Source organism: Dermacentor albipictus, chromosome 3 (genome assembly GCF_038994185.2).
Source record: "Dermacentor albipictus isolate Rhodes 1998 colony chromosome 3, USDA_Dalb.pri_finalv2, whole genome shotgun sequence".
In the NCBI taxonomy this organism is placed as follows: Eukaryota; Metazoa; Arthropoda; class Arachnida; order Ixodida; family Ixodidae; genus Dermacentor; species Dermacentor albipictus.
Window position 1 is genome coordinate 97,776,714 of NC_091823.1, and position 19,277 is coordinate 97,795,990.

Here is a 19,277-nt window from a genome sequence, read left to right on the forward strand (position 1 = left end):
ATTGGATGCATGGTCCGGGACGATTGCAATAATAACCGCTGCTGTTGGGCATTTCGACAGACCAAGATAAACTGAGAGGCTGAGCTGGAATAGCCTGCAGAGGATGAATATTTTTACCTGGACTGTAAGTTGATCAGTACAGGCAAGCTGTGTCTGAAAAAGCGTAGAAAGATTGTCGTGCACAATTCCAGCAGTGCATACACTGACATCCACATTTTTCTGCCCAAAATTTAGTACATCTGGGAACTTGCTGTCAGGCACTGCTTTAAGTGGTCACTTGTGGGCTCCATGGGAGGGCTCTCTTAATGATTATGCAGAGAGATATGTAATTATTACACCAACATTTCATTAGGCTTGGCTTCCGCATCTTAGCCATCAATTCATCTTCGGTGTCTCGTTCAATTTCTAATGCAACTTACCGTAGCAGGAATCAAAGCATAATTTCAGCTGTAATCTTTTAACCAAATATCTCTGCTGCTTTTGCACAGTAGGTTTTCCCACCATGTGCATATGACACTGATCACTCACCAAAACTTTTATGGTCAATCTTCAGTTGTAATTTCCCCATCACAAGGGTCACCACTATCAGTTTCAAGACATGACACCCAACGACATCGACGGATGCGGTACATGCATCTATTTCTGCGCACTGCGTATCGCCATCTAAGAACCACTACGAAGATGATTCAGATTCAGCAAATCGAAGGCAACTCTAGAGTCTTAGCTATCGGCCCGTTGATGAGCACCACATGAAGAACTGGTCATCGAGACCAGATAACTTATTCACACACCAGCCAAGAAAGAGCACGTCACGAATTGAGTCGCTTCCAATTCACTCCGGCGTCATCGATAACGAGTGTTTCAAGACGTTAAAGAGGAACCGATACTGTTACCAACGTAATATTCTGCTAGAAATCCTCAAGTACCGGCCGAAACATTTCCTTTTTGGTACGGAGCACCCCTAGTTTTGAAATCAACCCTTTACACCTGATGGATGCTTCGCTCTAGCTACCCATCCCAACAAGATGGAGCCGACGCGAGACAACCCTGCTTTATCGGCGAAGGTTTGCAGTGGCTTTTAGGAAGCCTTTTGCTTTTCGCATCAGAATGACCGACAACACCTGGTGCCTTGACTGCGGTCGCGATGAGACTTTTCAGCACGTTCTGTGTGACTTTCGGGCTTTCAGTCTACAGCGAATGCCGCTCGGCAGTGTGTTGACTCGCTTTGTTAGGATATCATTACCAGCACAATAAGCAAAGGGAGAACAAGGTGAAAGCTAGAGTGAACGTTTCGACAGCCTTGTTCTCGTTTTGCTCATTGCCTTGAAGTTCCATCTTCCCCCTTCTCCGTGTTTCCTGTGGATTACCTGAAAAAATAATACTGGAACGACAATCTCATAAACTATCACAGTTGAGGCACCGCTGCTATATTTAAGATGAAAGCTTTAAGTGGTTCATTGCAATGGCTCATATTCGAAAAAACTGGCATTTAGTCTAGTGGTGCAAACAATCTCATGATCAGGAATGGCTCGTACTCTAGTAAGGAAGCAAAGATGCAATCGCTGAATGTGAATGAAGAAATGAAAGAAAGAAATAACGAAAGAACGAACCAAAGCGCAAAAAAAGAACAAAGAAAGAACGAAAGAAAGAACGAAAGAACTTGGAGGTAGAGCATTAAGCGCTTGCATGTGTCGAGGAGGTCGACCCACAGCGCGATACGTTCGCTTCGAACTGCGGCTAGTTATGACTTGCGAGAAGCCTGGCCCCTCCGATCATATAACGTAGTGCATTACCACGTGGGCAGCAAGCTTTCGTCTCCATGTGTTACAGGAGTGTAACATGCTACCTATTTTTTTTTGAAGACAGCAGACCTGCACAAAGCCCTACCGCCATAAATGTTCTTCATGGTGCTGCACATTATGCTGTGCTGCAATAGTGCGTCGTGATTGTGGTGGTTTATGATCGTGTGTCTTTGCAATTTGTCTTCCTCCCTGACCTGTGATGGGGAGTGGCTGGCGTCAGGTTCGAGTTCTCCATTGCGAGTCTTTGCTGCAGAGAGCAGCACCATGAATTTGGTGTATGAACATTTATACAGGCGATAATAGCCGGCCAGTAGGCAAATATTAAAATTAATTAGTCAGCAACATGGTGACAACGTTCACACTCCCTTCCCATAATGATATCATGCTTTGGCATGATATTTGGCACTGTTTTAGATTTTCTGTCCATAGCTTATAATTACCCGGCTGGTTCATCATTCGGAAAAAATGCTTGTGCAGGTGCCTTTTATACCAAAGCAATGAGAACACCAAGTTCAATGTAAAAGGGGCTGCTACCGAGTGTGGAGATATTGCGTCCGCCATCATTCGCAAAAATTCTAGAGCCAAATTCACGAAGCTCTTCATTCGCAAGTGATTTTTGACATTGGTTGACCTCCTTTGGTAATACAGGCTTCAAAAAATAACAGCGCAAACTTCTGGATCACGGAGATGACGGTAGGATAAAGACATAACCAGCTCTTGCCACATTACCAGCCCTCAATTAAACTGGACAAAGAAAGAAGTTGCATGCGAGAGGACGACGCAGTCATGACTACGGCTGCCTGATGACCATGGGTCGTCCTACTCACTAATTAACGCTCTAACACAAACTTGCTCCACACAGGTTTCATAGCCCTGAGATAAGCCATTAACTGGTTTCGATGAGCTTGAGTATATGTGAGTACCGACAAGAGTGGGTGCATGTTATTGTGAGTACAAACTCGGAGCCACAAACATGAACGTGAGTGACAGTGGACACATGTCTGTGCATGAGTGAGTGAGTGACTGAATGGAAGTACGCACACGTATGAGTGCTAGAAAGTGCCGATGACTGTTTATTGAAGTGAACATGAACGCGACTGAGTGCTGGTGAGCGTGAGAGAACAAGTGTGAATGAATTCATGACCTGAGAATCTTTGATGAATGAGTACGCGAGTTAGTATCAGCTCCTTCTTCCAAGCTGTGACGACGATTGCTAGTGGCGGAGGCATGTCATAAGCGCGTTTTGGACTGACATCCAAGGCAGCCCACACGATGTAAGCGGAATATGACTTCGATGCGTACAGCTACGCAGGGAACGACTCCTTTATTTTTCTGCCGCAGATGTCTCTGTGTGTGCAGCACACGTACACTGCAAATCCCACATACACTGCGAAAGGATGCGTTGTACAATACAATATTGGTCAGTTTGGTGAAGGCGTCACTATCAGCGCCAGTGGCGGCAGTGCATAAAGAGCCGTATTTCTTCGCCATAGGGCCATGATGAAGTTTAAAGCGAGTTGGCATGAGCGACGAAAACACGAAAGCGGCTACGCTATTGATGCAAGACAGAACAGGTTAAAGATCACAGCAAACACATTTTCCGTGTATGAAATGCTCTTGCAGAAAAAGACAAACAAAGAAAAGATATACGGAAATGATTCTTCTAACAAGGGGCCCTTTGGACTGTATTCTGTTGCGATCCCATTACTTCAATTTTGATATTTAAGTGTTATCCGGCCCGTGGACTATCGGTTCTCTGAAGTTTCGGCGCTGCGGCTTCGTTAGAGCCACGACTAAAGCAAATATGTCTGTGAAACAAAGACAGTCGAAATGAAATCCAGTCCTACTTTGTATATGGTTCAGCCAAAAAAATGGTCTCCAATAACATTCAAAGTATGAAAAATTCGAGAATATATGCACAGAATAAAAGGCACCTTTCTCGACACGATTGTGGTTTCCGAAAATCCAACACGATAAATTGAAGGTTTATAGATGCTGTTACAGATTCAAGGCACAGTTTTCAAGTCCTTAAAGCATTATGTTTTGAAATGGCTGAGAACTACTTCCAAAATTATTTTAAATAGCAAATCGTAGAGAAAGAGCGTTAACATCAACATCTATTAATGGGTCCCTCACCAGGTCTCATTGCACGAACTTTGATTATACACTGGAAGTTGTAGGGCGTCGTAAAGTCTTACCGCAAGTTTTAGCCTAATAGGTTCGTTATTAGAAGAAATAGTTGAAATAGAAATGTCGCGTCGTCAAGCTTTCACTGTTAACAAAGGTACTCTGCTTGTGCCTCGACTAGAGTTCGCAAGCGACGATACTTCTCCGCCTTCTCCCAAACCCTAGTCTATAGGGACCACACCGCGTTTGCGTCTCGATCCTCGCCTCCTTTTCTTTCTTCTTTTCCTCTGCTTGCGGTGCTGCGCTTTCCAAATGACCTCATTACGCATTCGGCATTGGACGATTTGCCGAGGCCATGTGCAATATAATCTGTGACGACACAGGTGGTGTGTTTTACGCAGTGGCATTTCTGCGCGTAACCTTGACTCTTTGGTTGAAAGCGCGGTTCCTTCGATAAGAAGGACGTGCTCAAATGCGTGTGGACTTGTAGCTGTTTTCGCACCATGCAGCCGCTTGATATTTCAAGGACACGATTGCCACCATAAGAGCCACGCGCCGCGCTTCCCTGTTTGCAATCCTCAAACTTTGTCAGCGGACATTTAGGGGTACCTTTGATAAAGACAAGTTTGAGAAATTGCCGAGTTGTTTAGTCGACGATGCTGTACTAGATTCAATTATAAGAAGGATTGTAGTATCGATGGTCAACTTCTTCCACCCCTCCAACCTAACCCCTCTCCCCTACCATCGCCAATTTACCGCCAACTACAAAGTTTCACGGCCCATATTCATTTCTTCTAGTTTAGTTGTTGCTGCCTTTGGAGAGTGTGGCGCCGCTTCATCACTTTATTTCCTTTTCTGTCAAATAGCAAGCATTTAGATCGCAACGCGTTCTGGTAAAATAAGACAATTAGCGACAAAAGAATCGCAATTATGCCCTTGATTTGCCCAAATAAAGCGGTGAAATAAATACGTCTGTTTACGCACGTGATAATTTGAGATGACTGCAGAGCTGACTAAATTCGGAAACCAATGCTTCACACAAAACCTGCACAGCCACGTACCAGAGCAAACGCTAGAGTTTACGCCGACAAACCATTCCAGATTCTTTGCCTAAATATGGCAGTAAAACTAACTGACTCGGTGTCTGAACGAGGTCTCGTCTGAAGGGGCATGGAGAGGCGTAATTTTTGTTAGTCGCAACCATATAAAATCAAATAATGATGAAGCCGCCGAAAGTATCACGATAATTATTTGTAGTTTTTAGGCGAAGTGTATTAACGGTAAGCTAATATGAAAAGAAAGTGGATGAAAATACAACTCCTCTGGACAGACGCGACAGGGGGAGCAATCCTGCTTGCATCGCGAATGCACTGTACAGAAAAAGAACTACACGTCCGTTGATATTGACACCTTTGTGAATGAAGCCATTCACATGTTTCTTACCTGAGCATCAGCTTGAACCTTACACAATTATTCAACAACTCGGCCGATGTGAGCTTGGTGTCAGTGCGCCTTCGATTTGCGTCAATGAGGTTCGGTAATCTGAAATAACTCCCTAACCATGAGGAAATTGAATGCACATGTATGAATGATTTTGTTACCTGGTAAGTCTAAATATGGCAACAAAGGTTGTTTGGTTATTATCAAGTCTTGCACTCTGAAGTGAGTGAGTGAGTAAAGACTTTATTTGAAAACAAGGTATTGACGGATGACCTTGTTGTTAGGCAGCCACGAGCCCCTGGGCCCGGGCGGCTTCTTCAGCTCTCTCGATGACCTTGGCCTGCAGGTCAGGGTCGGAGCTGAGCAACACGGCCTCCCACTGCTCAGTATTACTTATTTCGTGATTTGTATGATTTTCGGCTGGGCACGACCACATAATATGGAATAGATCCGCTTTTTGCTGACAATGCTTACATGTATTAGGGTATTGGTCCGGGTAGTAGTAGTGATAGGCTACGGGGTTGGGGTAGGTGTTCGTCTGAAATCGTCTCCAAGCTACTTCTTGTCGCTTGTTAAGCGATTTATGTGCTGGCGGGTACACTGTCCTGGCTAACCTGTAGTGCTGAGTTATTTCCTGGTAACTGACCATGCGATCCCTCCCTGATCCTAGCGTGAGCCGTCCGGGTGCTCGGTTGGCGAGTCCTCGAGCGGTGGTGTGGGCGGCATCGTTGCCGGGTAGGGAGGAGTGTGCTGGTGCCCAAATGATGTGGATTGGTCGTGGGTGTTGGTTTGTGTCTATTATGTGTTTTACGGGAGCCGAGACCCGACCTTTCGCAAAATTGCGTACTGCTGCTCTGGAATCGCTAATAATGTAATGACAATGTGTGGAGGCTATTGCCAGAGCGATAGCCGCCTCTTCCGCTGTTTCAGAGCTTCTGGTGCGAATTGAACCACCAGCGCGTATTTGACCTGAGGAGTCCACCACTGCAAGGGACATACAGTTGCGTTCTATGTATTCTGCTGCGTCGACATAGACTACGTCTTTGAAGGCGTGGAATTTCTGATGTAGGGCTTTGGACCGCTCGGCCCTCCTTTCCTTGTGGAATTCGGGGTGCATGTTTTTAGGGAGTGGATTAATTTTGAGATGGCGCCTCTGATCGTGAGAAATGTCTACTTTAATGCTTTGCATCGACTCGTAGTTGATGCCGAGATTCTGGAGGATGTTTCGCCCGGCGGCACTCTGAGCTAGCCTTTCGTATTGAGATATAAGGTGCGCTTCTACTAGTTCATCGAGGGTGTTGTGCACACCTAGGGCTAGCAATTTAGCGTTGGCCGTTCTTATAGGTAGCCCAAGAGCCTGTTTATAGGCTCTCCGGATAATCCCCTCTATTTTCTCTCTCTCAGCCGCTTTGAGGCAGAGGTACGGGGTGATGTAGGTGATGCGGCTGAGAACGAAGGCTTGTACCAACCTTATGAGGTTGGCTTCTTTCATGCCAGAGTGTCGGTTGGCAATTCTTGAAATGAGTCGCATCGTTTGCTGAACGCATGCTTCCAGTTTGTGAATTGTGTTGCCGTTGCGCCCGTGAGCTTGCATGAAGAGGCCTAGTACACGGATGGTGGTCACCACCGGGATCGCGCCTCCTCCGGCTCGCACAGTGATTTCCGGGGATGGCGCAGTGTCGGATTTGCGGTTTGTAGGGGCTCTGAGTAGGAAGAGTTCTGATTTTTGCGGGGAGCAGGCGAGGCCTTTGTCGGTAACGTACTTTTCGACCGTGTCTACAGCTTGTTGCAGCGTGGTTTCTACATCTCCATCGCTACCTTTAACCACCCACAGGGTAATGTCGTCTGCATACAGACTGTGGTGTAGACCTGGAATCTGATTAAGTTGTTCCGGTAATCTGATCATCGCTAAATTAAAGAGGAACGGGGATAAAACTGATCCCTGCGGGGTGCCACGACTTCCAAGAGGGATCTTGTCCGATTGTAGTTCTCCTATTCTTAGTTCCGCTGTGCGGTGGTTGAGGAAGTCTTTGATGTAGTTGTATGTCTCCTGGCCCACACCTAGGTGCTGCAGATTCTCTAGTATAGCCTGATGCAGAACAGAGTGCAGAGTGCACTCTGTTCAGAGTGCAGAACATCAAGTTCTGCACTCTGAAACATTTTGCACCTTTCGGGCTTATATTGCTAGTAAACAATAATGCTTATATATGTATATATATATATATATATATATATATATATATATATATATATATATATATATATATATATATATATGTGCATGTTTTTACTATCTTTGACACAGTGCTCCCAGTACTTGCAGGGAACGAACATCACGGTTCCTTTTAGGCCAATATAATGAACGCGTAGTTTTCACGAATGGAACTGGACACAAATCAGCTGACGATCAGAGATTGGGGACAAAATAAGTACCAATTGGTGCCAGTTTTCTAAAAATGCGCAAACGCATACGTATGTCATAAAGTGGCTCCGTCTTCCATTTCAGTTGCGGATGTAGCGTGCTCAAGCATGAAATTTTGTTGCTAAAGCAAAAGAAAAATAGGGTTAAGCCAGTTTTGATTTGTACAGGTGCTTTAGGAATAAAAAAAGTGAATGGGACAGAATTACAGGCAGTGGACGCTTGAATTCATTTGAGTTTGCTAAAGAGTATATGGATGAGTCGCGATAACGTTTTTACTGGGATTGGTATTTTTCTTGTTATTTGTACAAGCCATCGTGCTCATGTAGTTGATCATCACCCGTATTGATCGAATACGTCGATCAATATGGGCTATCAATATGACCTTACAGGAACGGTCAACTTCCCTCCTGTTCTGGAGGTATGTACCCTGTACCTCATTCTAAGCAACGATCGCTTCATAGAACCAAAAGGTAAAAATGTCAGTCTACCGAAAAAGAATGAAACACACACACGCATCTATATACATATATAGAGAGAGAGACAGAGAGAGAGACAGACAGACCGACGGACAGACAAAGTGAAAACAATGGTTCTATTTTGATAAACATTAAGGGGGATCGTTCACCTCATTGATTTTGGTTCGGCCAGTACCAAGCTGTGCCGACCTAGTGCCTTTTATTGTTTGCACGGGGCATCATTTCAGAGGTCATCGGTGTGAGCGTCCACAGGAAAGTAATATTAAAGAAAAATTGCACTCTGAATCTCGCTACGAAAGCAAGTCCATTAGGTTCCTTAAAGACCAGCGTTTTAAGCCACAAGAAATAAACATTGGGCACATTGCTCCATAAACACTGGCTCTCTTGCTACTTTTAGTAAATGGTTCGTTGTTTTCAGAGAGCCGAAATTATTGCCCTGCGTCGGCACAATGTCTCATAGTTCTTCTGTCTTCAAGAACCTTGTAAGCTTGGATCTCAGTCTTGTGGCGGTTTCTAAGGCGCAAATGGTTAACGACATTGACTTGCAACTATTTTAAATCTACTTATACATCGAGTTCATCAACGTCTGACAGTGCGCCCGACGTGTCTGGAAAAGAGTCCCTAAATGTGGCCACTTTCAAATGCTTTTCAAAAAAATATCTATATTAATGCGTTAGCACTATTAGGGTACTTCCGGCACTTCCTGGGGCCCAAGTATCTATCTATGTATGTATGTTTGTACCTAACCGTTTTATCGTCTACTTGAGTCACTGGGGTAGTTTGTTGTCGAACAGGTAGCGCATGGGGTTGCCGTGCTGAAGGAACTGCATTTCAAAGAAACCTTCGGAACAACTAGGAACACTGAGCAAGTGGTAAGGCGTATTCATAAGTCGTTCTTGAAAAGCGTCTTTGTGCCGACGTGGGCACCCAAGTTGACGTCCAAGAGCCCCCTTTGAGAAGTGGCACATACCTGCTGGCACATATCCAGTTACCCAAGTTGTCATCAAATAGCTTCATTGAAGACCAGTACACACAAAGTGTGCACATACTCGGTGCTGCATGTCGGCGTCTAAAGAGTTCCTTCGAACAGGGGTTATTACTCAGCCCCGCATGTGCAGTGACCCATGTCGGAGTGAAAGAGCTTCATCAAAGAGATGCACGTGCTTATATGTCGAAGCTAATGCGAGGAAGACCCAGCTCCGGCAGCGTTGCGTTTTGAGCTGTTGCTTTATTTTTTATATCGCGCTGCACCCACTGCGCGGCCGGGTGCTAACTTCCTCTTCCTTGACAGGCGCTGCGCGCAAAGCGAGTTGTGGCTTGTGGCCTGGGCCCGAGGCCAGGGGCGCTAGAGGGCTCGCCCTCCTTAGAGCGGAAGCCAGAAGAGCCGCCCAGTGAACGTGCTTAGGTGCGACCGCCCAGGGTGATGAGGGAATGGAGGCCAGGTTGAGTGGAGGGACCGTGGGTGCAAGATCGGTGACATAGACAATTTCCACGTACGATGGAGCACGGGGAATGGTTCATCGTGGCTGGGGGTGAGAGGTGAATGCACGTGGTCACGTCGACTGAAGACATGGCTGCACGAGTCCATATTCTGGCTGACAAATACAGGCCGCTGGTGTCGGTCAGCAGAAATTACAGCAGCAAGGTCACGAAACGTGGTGCGCAGCTCGCGGATGTACGTGGAAGCATGATGGGCGCAAGGTAGCGACGACGGCGCGAAGAATTCTCCAGGAAAGCGCAGGGGAACGTCGCAGACGAGTTCAGCTGAAGAGAAACCTAGGTCAGCCTTCAGTGCGGTTCGGAAGGACAAAGGCAAGGTGGGCGAGCCAACATTCCCTTGTCTGATAAGTGGTGAGGGCAGCCTTCAGTTGTGTTCCACCATGCCATTGCAGAAGGATGGTAGACGGTCGTATGGTGGTGTCGAACTACCAGGATGCGGGCGAGGGCGGTGAATAGGGCGGATTGAAAGTGGCGGCGTCGGTCGGTAGGGACGACAGAAAGGCGTACGAAACGCGACACCCAGCCACTCATGAAAGCCATAGCACCTGTCTCTGCCACAGTGTCTGTAATGGGAAACTCCTCTGGCCATTGGGTGACGCGATCCCCGCATGTGAGCAGGTAAGAGGCCCCACGTGATGAAGGGAGAAAGCTGAAAATTTCGAGGCGTACGTTGGAGAACCTGGCGCCCGGAGGCCGAAATGAGGAATAAGACGTGACGATATTGCGGTGAACTTTAACACGCTGCCATTGAAGGCAGGTTCGCGCCCAGAGACAGACGATTGCATTGATGCTAGGCCAAAGAAAGCGAGCGGTAACTAGCTTCTGGGTCGCACGAATACCAGGGTGACTCATGTTGTGCAATTGCTCAAAAATTGCGCAACGAAAAGCCAAAGACACGAATGGCTGAGGAACACCAGTGGACGTCTTCCACGTTATGAGCGAGGAAGAAAACGGAAGCGGGCACTCGGTCAAGGGCCGGGACGTGGATGAAAAACGAAGGTGATGCAGCTCAGGGTTCTTGCGCTGGGCGCCTGCTAGCTCCTCCATGTCTATTGGTGGTTGGGCCGCGAAGGCATCGACGTAGGAGAGTGCATCAGGGGCAGCATTTTCGGGTCCATGCACGTGACGCAGATCCACTGTGAACTCGGGCATAAAGCACAGTTGGCGGATCTCCCGTGCCGTGTAGTTGCTGTGATTCCGTTGGAAGGCAAACTTCAGGCCCTTATGGTCTATGACGACGTCAATGTCCCGGCCCTCCAGAAAATGGTGAAAATGCTTGATAGCGAGGTACATCGCAAAGAGTTCTCGACCATATGTGCTGTATTTAGCCTCAGGTGGCTTGAGTTTTTTCGAGAAAAACCAACAGGCTACCAACGAGATACTTGTTGCTCGGGAACTGCACCGACTGTAATGCTCGATGCATCGGTGATGAGATTAATTGGGGCATAAGGAACGGAATGTATGAGCATGGTGGTGTCTGCCACCACCTTATTGGCAGTAGCGAAGGCAAATGCAGCGTCCAAAGTCTACTCAAGTGGGGCAGCCAGATCTTTTTTTGATAGTCAATAGGTCGGTCAGAAGCTTCAGGAAATTCACACATTCGAAAGAAAGCGGCGATGAAAGTTCAGTAGGCTCAGGGATTATCTGAGCCTCCTTACTGAAGTCGGAGGGGGGGGGGAAGTCTTGAATTGCCTTCACTTTGCTGGTAAGAGGCCGGACACTTTGTCGGATGACAAGGTAGCGTAAGGACTCGATGGTAGCGACGCTGAAAAGGCTCATCTTCGGAATAATGAGGAGACCATAACATCAATTCGGTGGAAAAGGGGGTGCAGGTGAGCTCCATGCTCGTGGATGGATGAGCGTACGACAAGGAAACCTTCAAGGTAGGCGAAAACGAAGTCGATACCTCGCGTGACCAGGTTCATAGGGCGCTGCAAAGTTTATGCAGCATTGTGAAATCCAATAAGTATCCTCACATACTAGAAGAGGACGAAGTGGGTGGTAATGGCCGACTTCGGAACGTCAGGGGGTTCCACAGGAATTTCATGATAAGCTATCACTAAGTCAATTTTCGAGAAGATCGTGCACCCAGCCAAATTCGATGTGACGGCTTGTATGGGAAGAAGCGGATAGCGGTCTGGTAAGGTGAGGCCATCCAAAGGGTGGTATTCCCCAAATGGTCTCCAGTCGCCAGGATCTTTCTTTGGCACCATGTGGAGGGGCGATGTCGAGTTGCTTGAGGAAGGTCGCACAATGCCGAGTTCGAGCATGGGCTCAAACTCGCGGCGAGCAAGGGCGATGCGGTCTCCAAGCAGTCGGCGAGGCCGAGTAAAATCTCTCTCTGGAGGGAGGCGAATGCTACATGCAATATGTGGCATGCAGAGAAAGACGAAGACCTCGCTCGTTTTAGAATATAATAAGAAGTACCCGTTTCTACGTTTATCTGATAAAGTTAACTACACTGTTTTCACTGTTCGTGCTATATGTACATAGCAACAATACATATGAGAAAAATCTTAGGCGTCGGGAGGTCAAATTTTTACAAGGCGGGCAGGTCTACCCGCGTGTCACCAGCATATATTGTTTTCCACCAGCAGTTGGAAATCCAACGCGTATAGCAAGATTCTTTTCTTTTGTTGCATAGAGAAAGCGAAAAAAAATGGTAGTTTACTCCGCTGCCTTCTCATGATATGTTCTCATAGCATAAGGATAGATAGGTGGGCTATTTGGCCATGTATTATAATAAAAAACTTAGCGTGCTTTTTCTTCTATGTATTTTTCTTCTACGTCCTTTCTGTTTTTAGCGCATAAGTTTTTATTTTAATGTTCTCATAGATTGAACTGGCATGCGCCATTGTAAGCTGCCACACTAACACCTGCTTGCTGGCCACTTTCGTTAGTTATTCTTATTTTTTTCATGTTACGGTTTGTTTAGCGCATATCTCAAAGTTGTACGTGTTTATCAAATCATCCTGACAGGCATTTTTATTAACACACTTGCACAACGGAGACCACATAGCGTTTCCAATAGCAAAACTCATCCTTTTCCCGGGCTCTCGCTCGAATGCATCCTTCCGGAGACGTAACATATTTTTTTTCCTGTTCACAGAAGCTTCGCATATCGGCAAAAGTCCTTGCTGAATTTTGCAGACGTTCGCCGATCCACATTTTTTAGTCTCTACCAGCAACTTTTGTAGCTTCTGCACGGCCCAGTCAAGCAAAAGGAATATCGAATGAGAACACCCTACGATAGGTTCCGGAACTCCTTCGGCTTCGTATCGCGCATTTACATGTCGCGGCAAGAGCAATTCGGATAGTTTGCTCTGCTATACGGGTGCGTACAACGGTCCTTCGCAAGCAGAAGTGTCTGTGTATTTTCTTTTCTTCCCGTTTTCTCCATGTCTGTTATTTCTTACCTTTTGTGCACTACTTTATTGCACAGTCCGTTTTAATACGATAAGATGTTTCAGCCTCGAATTTATTGAGTTGTATCTCGAACGCGAACGTATGTAAAGACAGCATAACGTACGCTCCAACTTAGGCATGTCAGAAACGCGTAACCGAAACTAATCGCATATTTATAGACCTCACCATGTGCCATTGAACTGGCAGCTACTCATCCTATTCATCACGTTCCTCCACTTTACTATTAGCACCCATTGGGACTAGCGATGACAATTATCACTGCTCTAGAAATCGCCGATACAAGGAATGTCATTCTACATGTAGTTATCGGCCCGGATTGTGGGTCAAGAAATGTGTGAGAAACCATTTAAATTTGGTGGCTATGAATAGGTGCGTTGACCCTTTTTGCGGAGCTGCTTCATTTAACGGTCCTTACCGACAGCTCACGAATGTTCGAAGGTGAACGTTATGTGACGCTCCCTAGAGTAAGCGAGTAACTACTGATAATTCGTCCTTACTACAAGCTATTACGGAGTCAACAAGATCTACGTTCCGAACATTGTGCGCAGCAAGAACATGTCTGCCGCAATTGAGCACACCCACAAGAGATTTGACAAAAAATAAGCAATTTCATAGCGGCCGCACCGAGAAACCTTATTGATTCGGGAACATCGCAAGTCACTGCTGCATGATTACTGCACTGCGATCAGTGCACGATTAGCAAATCACACCGGCCTCGATTGCATTACTAAGGGGACCGTATACGCTGTTCGCGCCGGTTGGCTAAGACGTTATTAGCTCCGAAAGCGCTTACATGTCCTCTGAAGCTGTGCCCAAAGCTACCTGTCATTCACGTAGTCACCGTCCACGATATCCGCTGAAACAGAGGTTCTCTGATTCGCACTGGACGTCATGTACATTCATTGTAAACACGGAGGAAGCTGAGGCAAGAGTGGACGTGTCACCACTTGATCAGACATGGCAGGACCCCGCGATCGCCAGGAAAGTGTCTAAGGCTGGGCGGGTACTAACGTAAGACCTTTTATGATTACTTGACTGGGGAAATTGAACTAATGAGTTCTCAAAGATAACCTGAAAAAGACCTATGTGTATGGCCGGCCAAAAAAAAGAAAATTTTGAGAGGCATAATGGAAACAAGACGCGAAAGTGAGCGAGAGTGGAACATGGCGCATAATGGTCTATTTCCACACTGGAAAGCACACCTGATTCACTCCATTAGATCACCTGCTATACAATTTTATTCCAAAAACCAATTCTCTACCAGACCACACGTGCCTTAGCGTCTGCATGCGTCTGCCCCGTTCCCTGTAATCTTTCTCGGATTGAGAAAATATTATTTGAGAAAATACGACAATGGGTTGGCTTTTGCTGTTTCCGTCACCCGGACCTGAGGTGCAAAGCCAGAAACACAGCGTGAGCGGTAAAAAGTGACCTGTCTGCTTCAGCATTAGCACATCTAACAGAACTCTTTTTTATGGTTCTGTAAGCCTGCTGCTGCAAAAGCACAAGTTATTTCATTAATTCTAGCTCGGGAAGCTTGTGATTGGCGAAACGACTGCAAAGAAAGTGTAAAGAGACGATTGGCGGTAGGTTGACGATGGGCCTTGCTTAATGAGCAAAATGCATTGGGATAATTGGTTGTCAGCGGTTGATGCCTATCGCGGTGATGCGGCCAAGTTAAGAAAGATGCGCAGCTCATGAAACTGGTCGATTGTACTCGACATGAGCATAAAAAAAAATCGCGGGGGAGAAATTTTCTGCGCGAACATGGTGTTTTTCTTGGTCATTGTTGTGCACACAGTTCTCCTTTGCACTCTGGTTTCCTTCTAGTGCTATATGCTGAAGATGGTTTAATTTTTGTACGCCACCCGGAATCCAACGATGACAGCTTTCCTAGCTGCACGAATCACAAATATTACGTCCATATGGAATTCACATACAGCACCGTATGTAAAAGAGTATGAAACATTATGTCAACATGTTCGGCATCGACAGAAGTAAGAATGTAGCATTTGACGACCTTGTAAGTTCGCCTTTTGCGGAAGGCCATATTTTTTTGCTACGTTTCTCGTCCATCATCTTCCAAATACAAATCACTACAACTGTGACTTTTTTGTTCAATAACACTAACAGGCATAAAATATGGAAATTATGTTTGTGGATTTATTTCTCGTCAAGTTATTCGACTCAAATTTTCGATATTGTAAAACCCAACTGCTTGACAGCTCTATTTGTTGTAGCTTTACTTACGAATTGATTGGCTGTCATTGATAGACACTGACATGTTAGCGACGCGTTTTCAAGGTATTATTGTAAATGAATCTCTCCTACCATATCTTTTGGAGTAGTGGATTCATACGAACAAAGTTGTAGCAGCAGTAGTTATTACAAAATTATCGGGAACACATCGTAGCTTTTTACGTTAACTAAGGTTAACGTAAAAAATACGATAACAACCTAAACGCACAGCTTGAAAGCTATGCGCTTAGGTTACCATAAGTGAAACTGACAAATATGATCGTTCATAAGTCCTCCTTAATATTGTTGGTCTTCGTCAGTGGCAATTGCCATTATATGCCCTGATTCATGATTGGTTGGAAGTGGCCCTTACGAACAAGTCTAGTGCAACAGCATTTCATAAATACGGGCAATATTTCTGTGCCAGACAGTAGGCATATTATGGTCCTTTTCCCTCTTTTTCATACTGAAATTAATAAACAAAGAAAATGTTATGACGACGTCTACAGCCAGGTTTTCAGTATCAAATTACCCGGATGTTATCTAACTGCTCTGTAAACCGAGGAAGCTACGTGGAAACATGTATAGAATAATAAAGATAACATGATAGACCTCATTCGCTTTTGCTGTTTGTACTGCTTATTAGATACTCCTCCCTCCTTGCCCCCCCCCTTCTAAATGAGGGATTTTTTTTATTTCTGAAACAATGTAGGTTAGCGCGGAAACTACGAGCTCCGTCAAATTATTTGCAGTTGATACAGCCATTGCTCCGAGTGAACGCAAACAGAGTTTTCGCACGCCTTACTGAGGCATGCCGTAAAGAATTTAGTCTCGAGAAGCTCGTGCATGTAGAATGCGTTAAGTAGTCCTGAAACATACATAAACCCAATTTGACCCATCAAAGCGTTGATGAACGAGCGAGGGGAGGAGATATGCTGACGTATGCTTCCATAAACGACGCCACTGCAAGGCAACGGAAAGTGTTCGTCGATGGACGTTGCTCAAAACGGGCCGATATCTCTCTAACGCAACGGTGGCATCATCAGTCAACGCTTGGTGTAACTGCATGACGTTGTAGCTGTGAAATATTGCGAGAATGTTCTGTCGCACTAATATTGAGGACTGCCGGTGCGATATCAGAAGCAGGGCTTCATCCTTCGATATGGAGAGCCAGTCTCCCGAAGACCCATCGAGATTAAGCCCTAACTCTGCAGCCGAAGTGACGTAAAAGGCACTAAAAGTATACAACACCATTCACTTTCCGTTAAGGGGGCGAACAGGTTTGAAACAGTACTATATCGGGACGTTATTTTCATTGCATTCCTAGAATAAAGGTCCACCTTAGGCGTTAACCAAAAATTATTTCTACGGTTGAAGTTTCCATAATACAATTTATTAGCTTTATTCATGATATAAAGCTCGTACACGCATTACAAAACAATGCAGTTTATTCTCATCAATACGTTCAGATGGTGGAGGTGCCAAAAAAAAAAAAGCAAGCGAGAAGGTTTGCCGAAGTTCCTACTCCCTTTAAAGCTGACAGCGGCAGGCGACGATATACATTGTCGCTGTGAATTACAAAGGAAATGCAGTTGAACTTGCCCAGTTTACAACATAATAAAGAGAGAGAAACACTGCATATCAGCCTGCGCAGTTGACGAAAAGAAAACAGAAGTTAATGAATACATGCGGATACGGAACAGCGCTATCGCTTACGTTTCGCTCAAGTTGTTTTTGTAGTCAAACTACTCGATCCATTAAATCTTCACCTGTGCCAGGTGATCTTACTTATTTCTCTTGTTCCAGTCCCTAAAAGTGAATTTGATGGTGTTTTCCCAAAGAATGGGATACATTTCTGAATATAAATCTGAATATCTGAATAACATTTTGGAAGATCACCTTGCACAGCTGGATACAAAGACCACTACAGCAACTGATGCTTCCGTCTGTGAAGAAAAGGCAGATGTGGGCATTATATCACCACAGCTTAATTGTTCTTTTTCGATTCCGCTATCTGACTTTACGGCTATGTTTGAGACTGTGTTATCGGCAATTGTTTAAGCTTTACGCAAATTACCACTTTCTCTGTCATCAGCCGTAATCTTAACTGATTACCTGTCTGTCTGTTATTCAATAACCACATCCAAATTGACAAATTCATTAGAACCTTTGTATTCTCTTCTCCCATGACACTTGCCTCTCGTTCGTTTAGCGTGAATGCCAGGCCACAAAGGTCTAGCCTTCAACGAATATGCAGATGCACTCGCAGTAGCATAACATGATAGTCCTGTAATCCCCATTTTACCTATGTCAGCTTTCATCACTGCGGCGTGATTCATAAAATACACTACTGCAAATATCTTCGCGCAATCATCACTCTCAACTTCTGATTCCCCGCATCTCAATTTCCTTTGCAAGAACAAATGGTGCTCCACTAGAAAAATTGAAGTAACCATTACGAGACTACGGTGTCGAGTCCTCCCACTGAACTTTTACCTCCACAGGTCTTTTCTAGCTACACTGCATTTGTACCCTTAATGCAATGAAACTGAGTCTCTGCAGCACTTCTTTTTGACATGCCGTCGTATCAGTATTCAACGGAAAATATCGTTAGAAGAACCTTTCCGAAAGCTTGGCTTGAATTTCACTCTCCCTGTAATTCTTCCTTCTGGGGGCAACCGCGCTAGGTTATACAGCCACAGGAACGTTTGTGAAGCACCCCTCATCTTTCTGCGTGACAGAAAAGGAATAGCATGCTTGAATTTTTCTTATTAGTCATTAGGCTGGCAGAATTCTTTTTCATCTAAAACTTAGATGATTTATTATTCGTATCTCCAACAGTAGGCACTTTAAATCGCATTAGCAAGATATTTATTTAATTTCAACCTAATTTATTTAAAAAATCACAAGAGTACAAATCTGCAGTGAATACGTGATGCCTACAACGACGTCGGCTGTCAACAGACTTAATTTTGCGGTTAACGACAGTGACAACACAAGTGTTTGAAAGGAAAAGCATAGAGATTAAACGGACTTTATTCAAGAGGCTAATGGACACATCGGGAGTAGGATGGAGGAACACTTTGCCTCGCCTATGTAGGCGTCGTCAAATGGAACTATTGGCTCTTGGCACTCTACCTAACAAACAGAAATTTATCTTCAAGAAGCGGCAATTCATAGTTCTCATGCTTATTGAGGTGCCTCCATATTTCCAAATGAAAGATACGTAATTTAATAGCCAATTTCACCCGGTTTGGAGTTAGGTTTCAGCAACTATTCGCAAATATGCAAGGCGGATTTCAAAGTTTAGCTTGAGCCATTACACCAGACTCACCGGGGTGGTGTAGTGGCTTTGGTGTTTCACTGCTAAGCCTGAGGGTGCCGGATCAAATTTCGGTCGTGCCGGCCTTGTTACGATTGCGAAGAAAGGCAGAAGGTTCCAGTGAACTATGCACTGCCTGCGTGTTAAAAGATCCCGATGTGGTTAAAGAAAAAGAAATCCTGGGCTCCCCACTGCGGCATGCCTCATAATTATATTGTCGTTTTTGCACGCAAAATCCCCCAAATTATTATTTTTTTATTTGCCCCGCAGCATCGTTTGCAAGAAGACAAATTGCGCATTGCACAGGCAACACAATATGCCGGACTATAGTGTCTTGGTGAGATCATGTGTGAGGTATAAAATCCTGCATTCCATTAGGGCAACATTCTGCCACCTATGCAGAGCGCGGGAATCCGGCAAATTTCATTGGGAAACATCAGTTTAGTTCTCAGGATTGACGCACACTCACATTTGTTATTGTACCGATTCTCCGTATTCTTAACATTGAACCACTTATAGTGTCA

General features: G+C 45.2%; 1 protein-coding gene and 1 long non-coding RNA gene across 2 annotated transcripts in view; one reads left to right on the top strand and one right to left on the bottom strand.

The window, feature by feature from the left end:
* Positions 1-19,277, top strand: part of LOC139057872 (uncharacterized) — a 328,200-nt gene that overhangs the window by 81,479 nt on the left and 227,444 nt on the right. The gene's annotated exons all lie outside the window — the stretch shown is intronic.
* The window catches only part of LOC139057873 (uncharacterized), a 119,885-nt gene that overhangs the window by 21,407 nt on the left and 79,201 nt on the right, over positions 1-19,277 (bottom strand). The gene's annotated exons all lie outside the window — the stretch shown is intronic.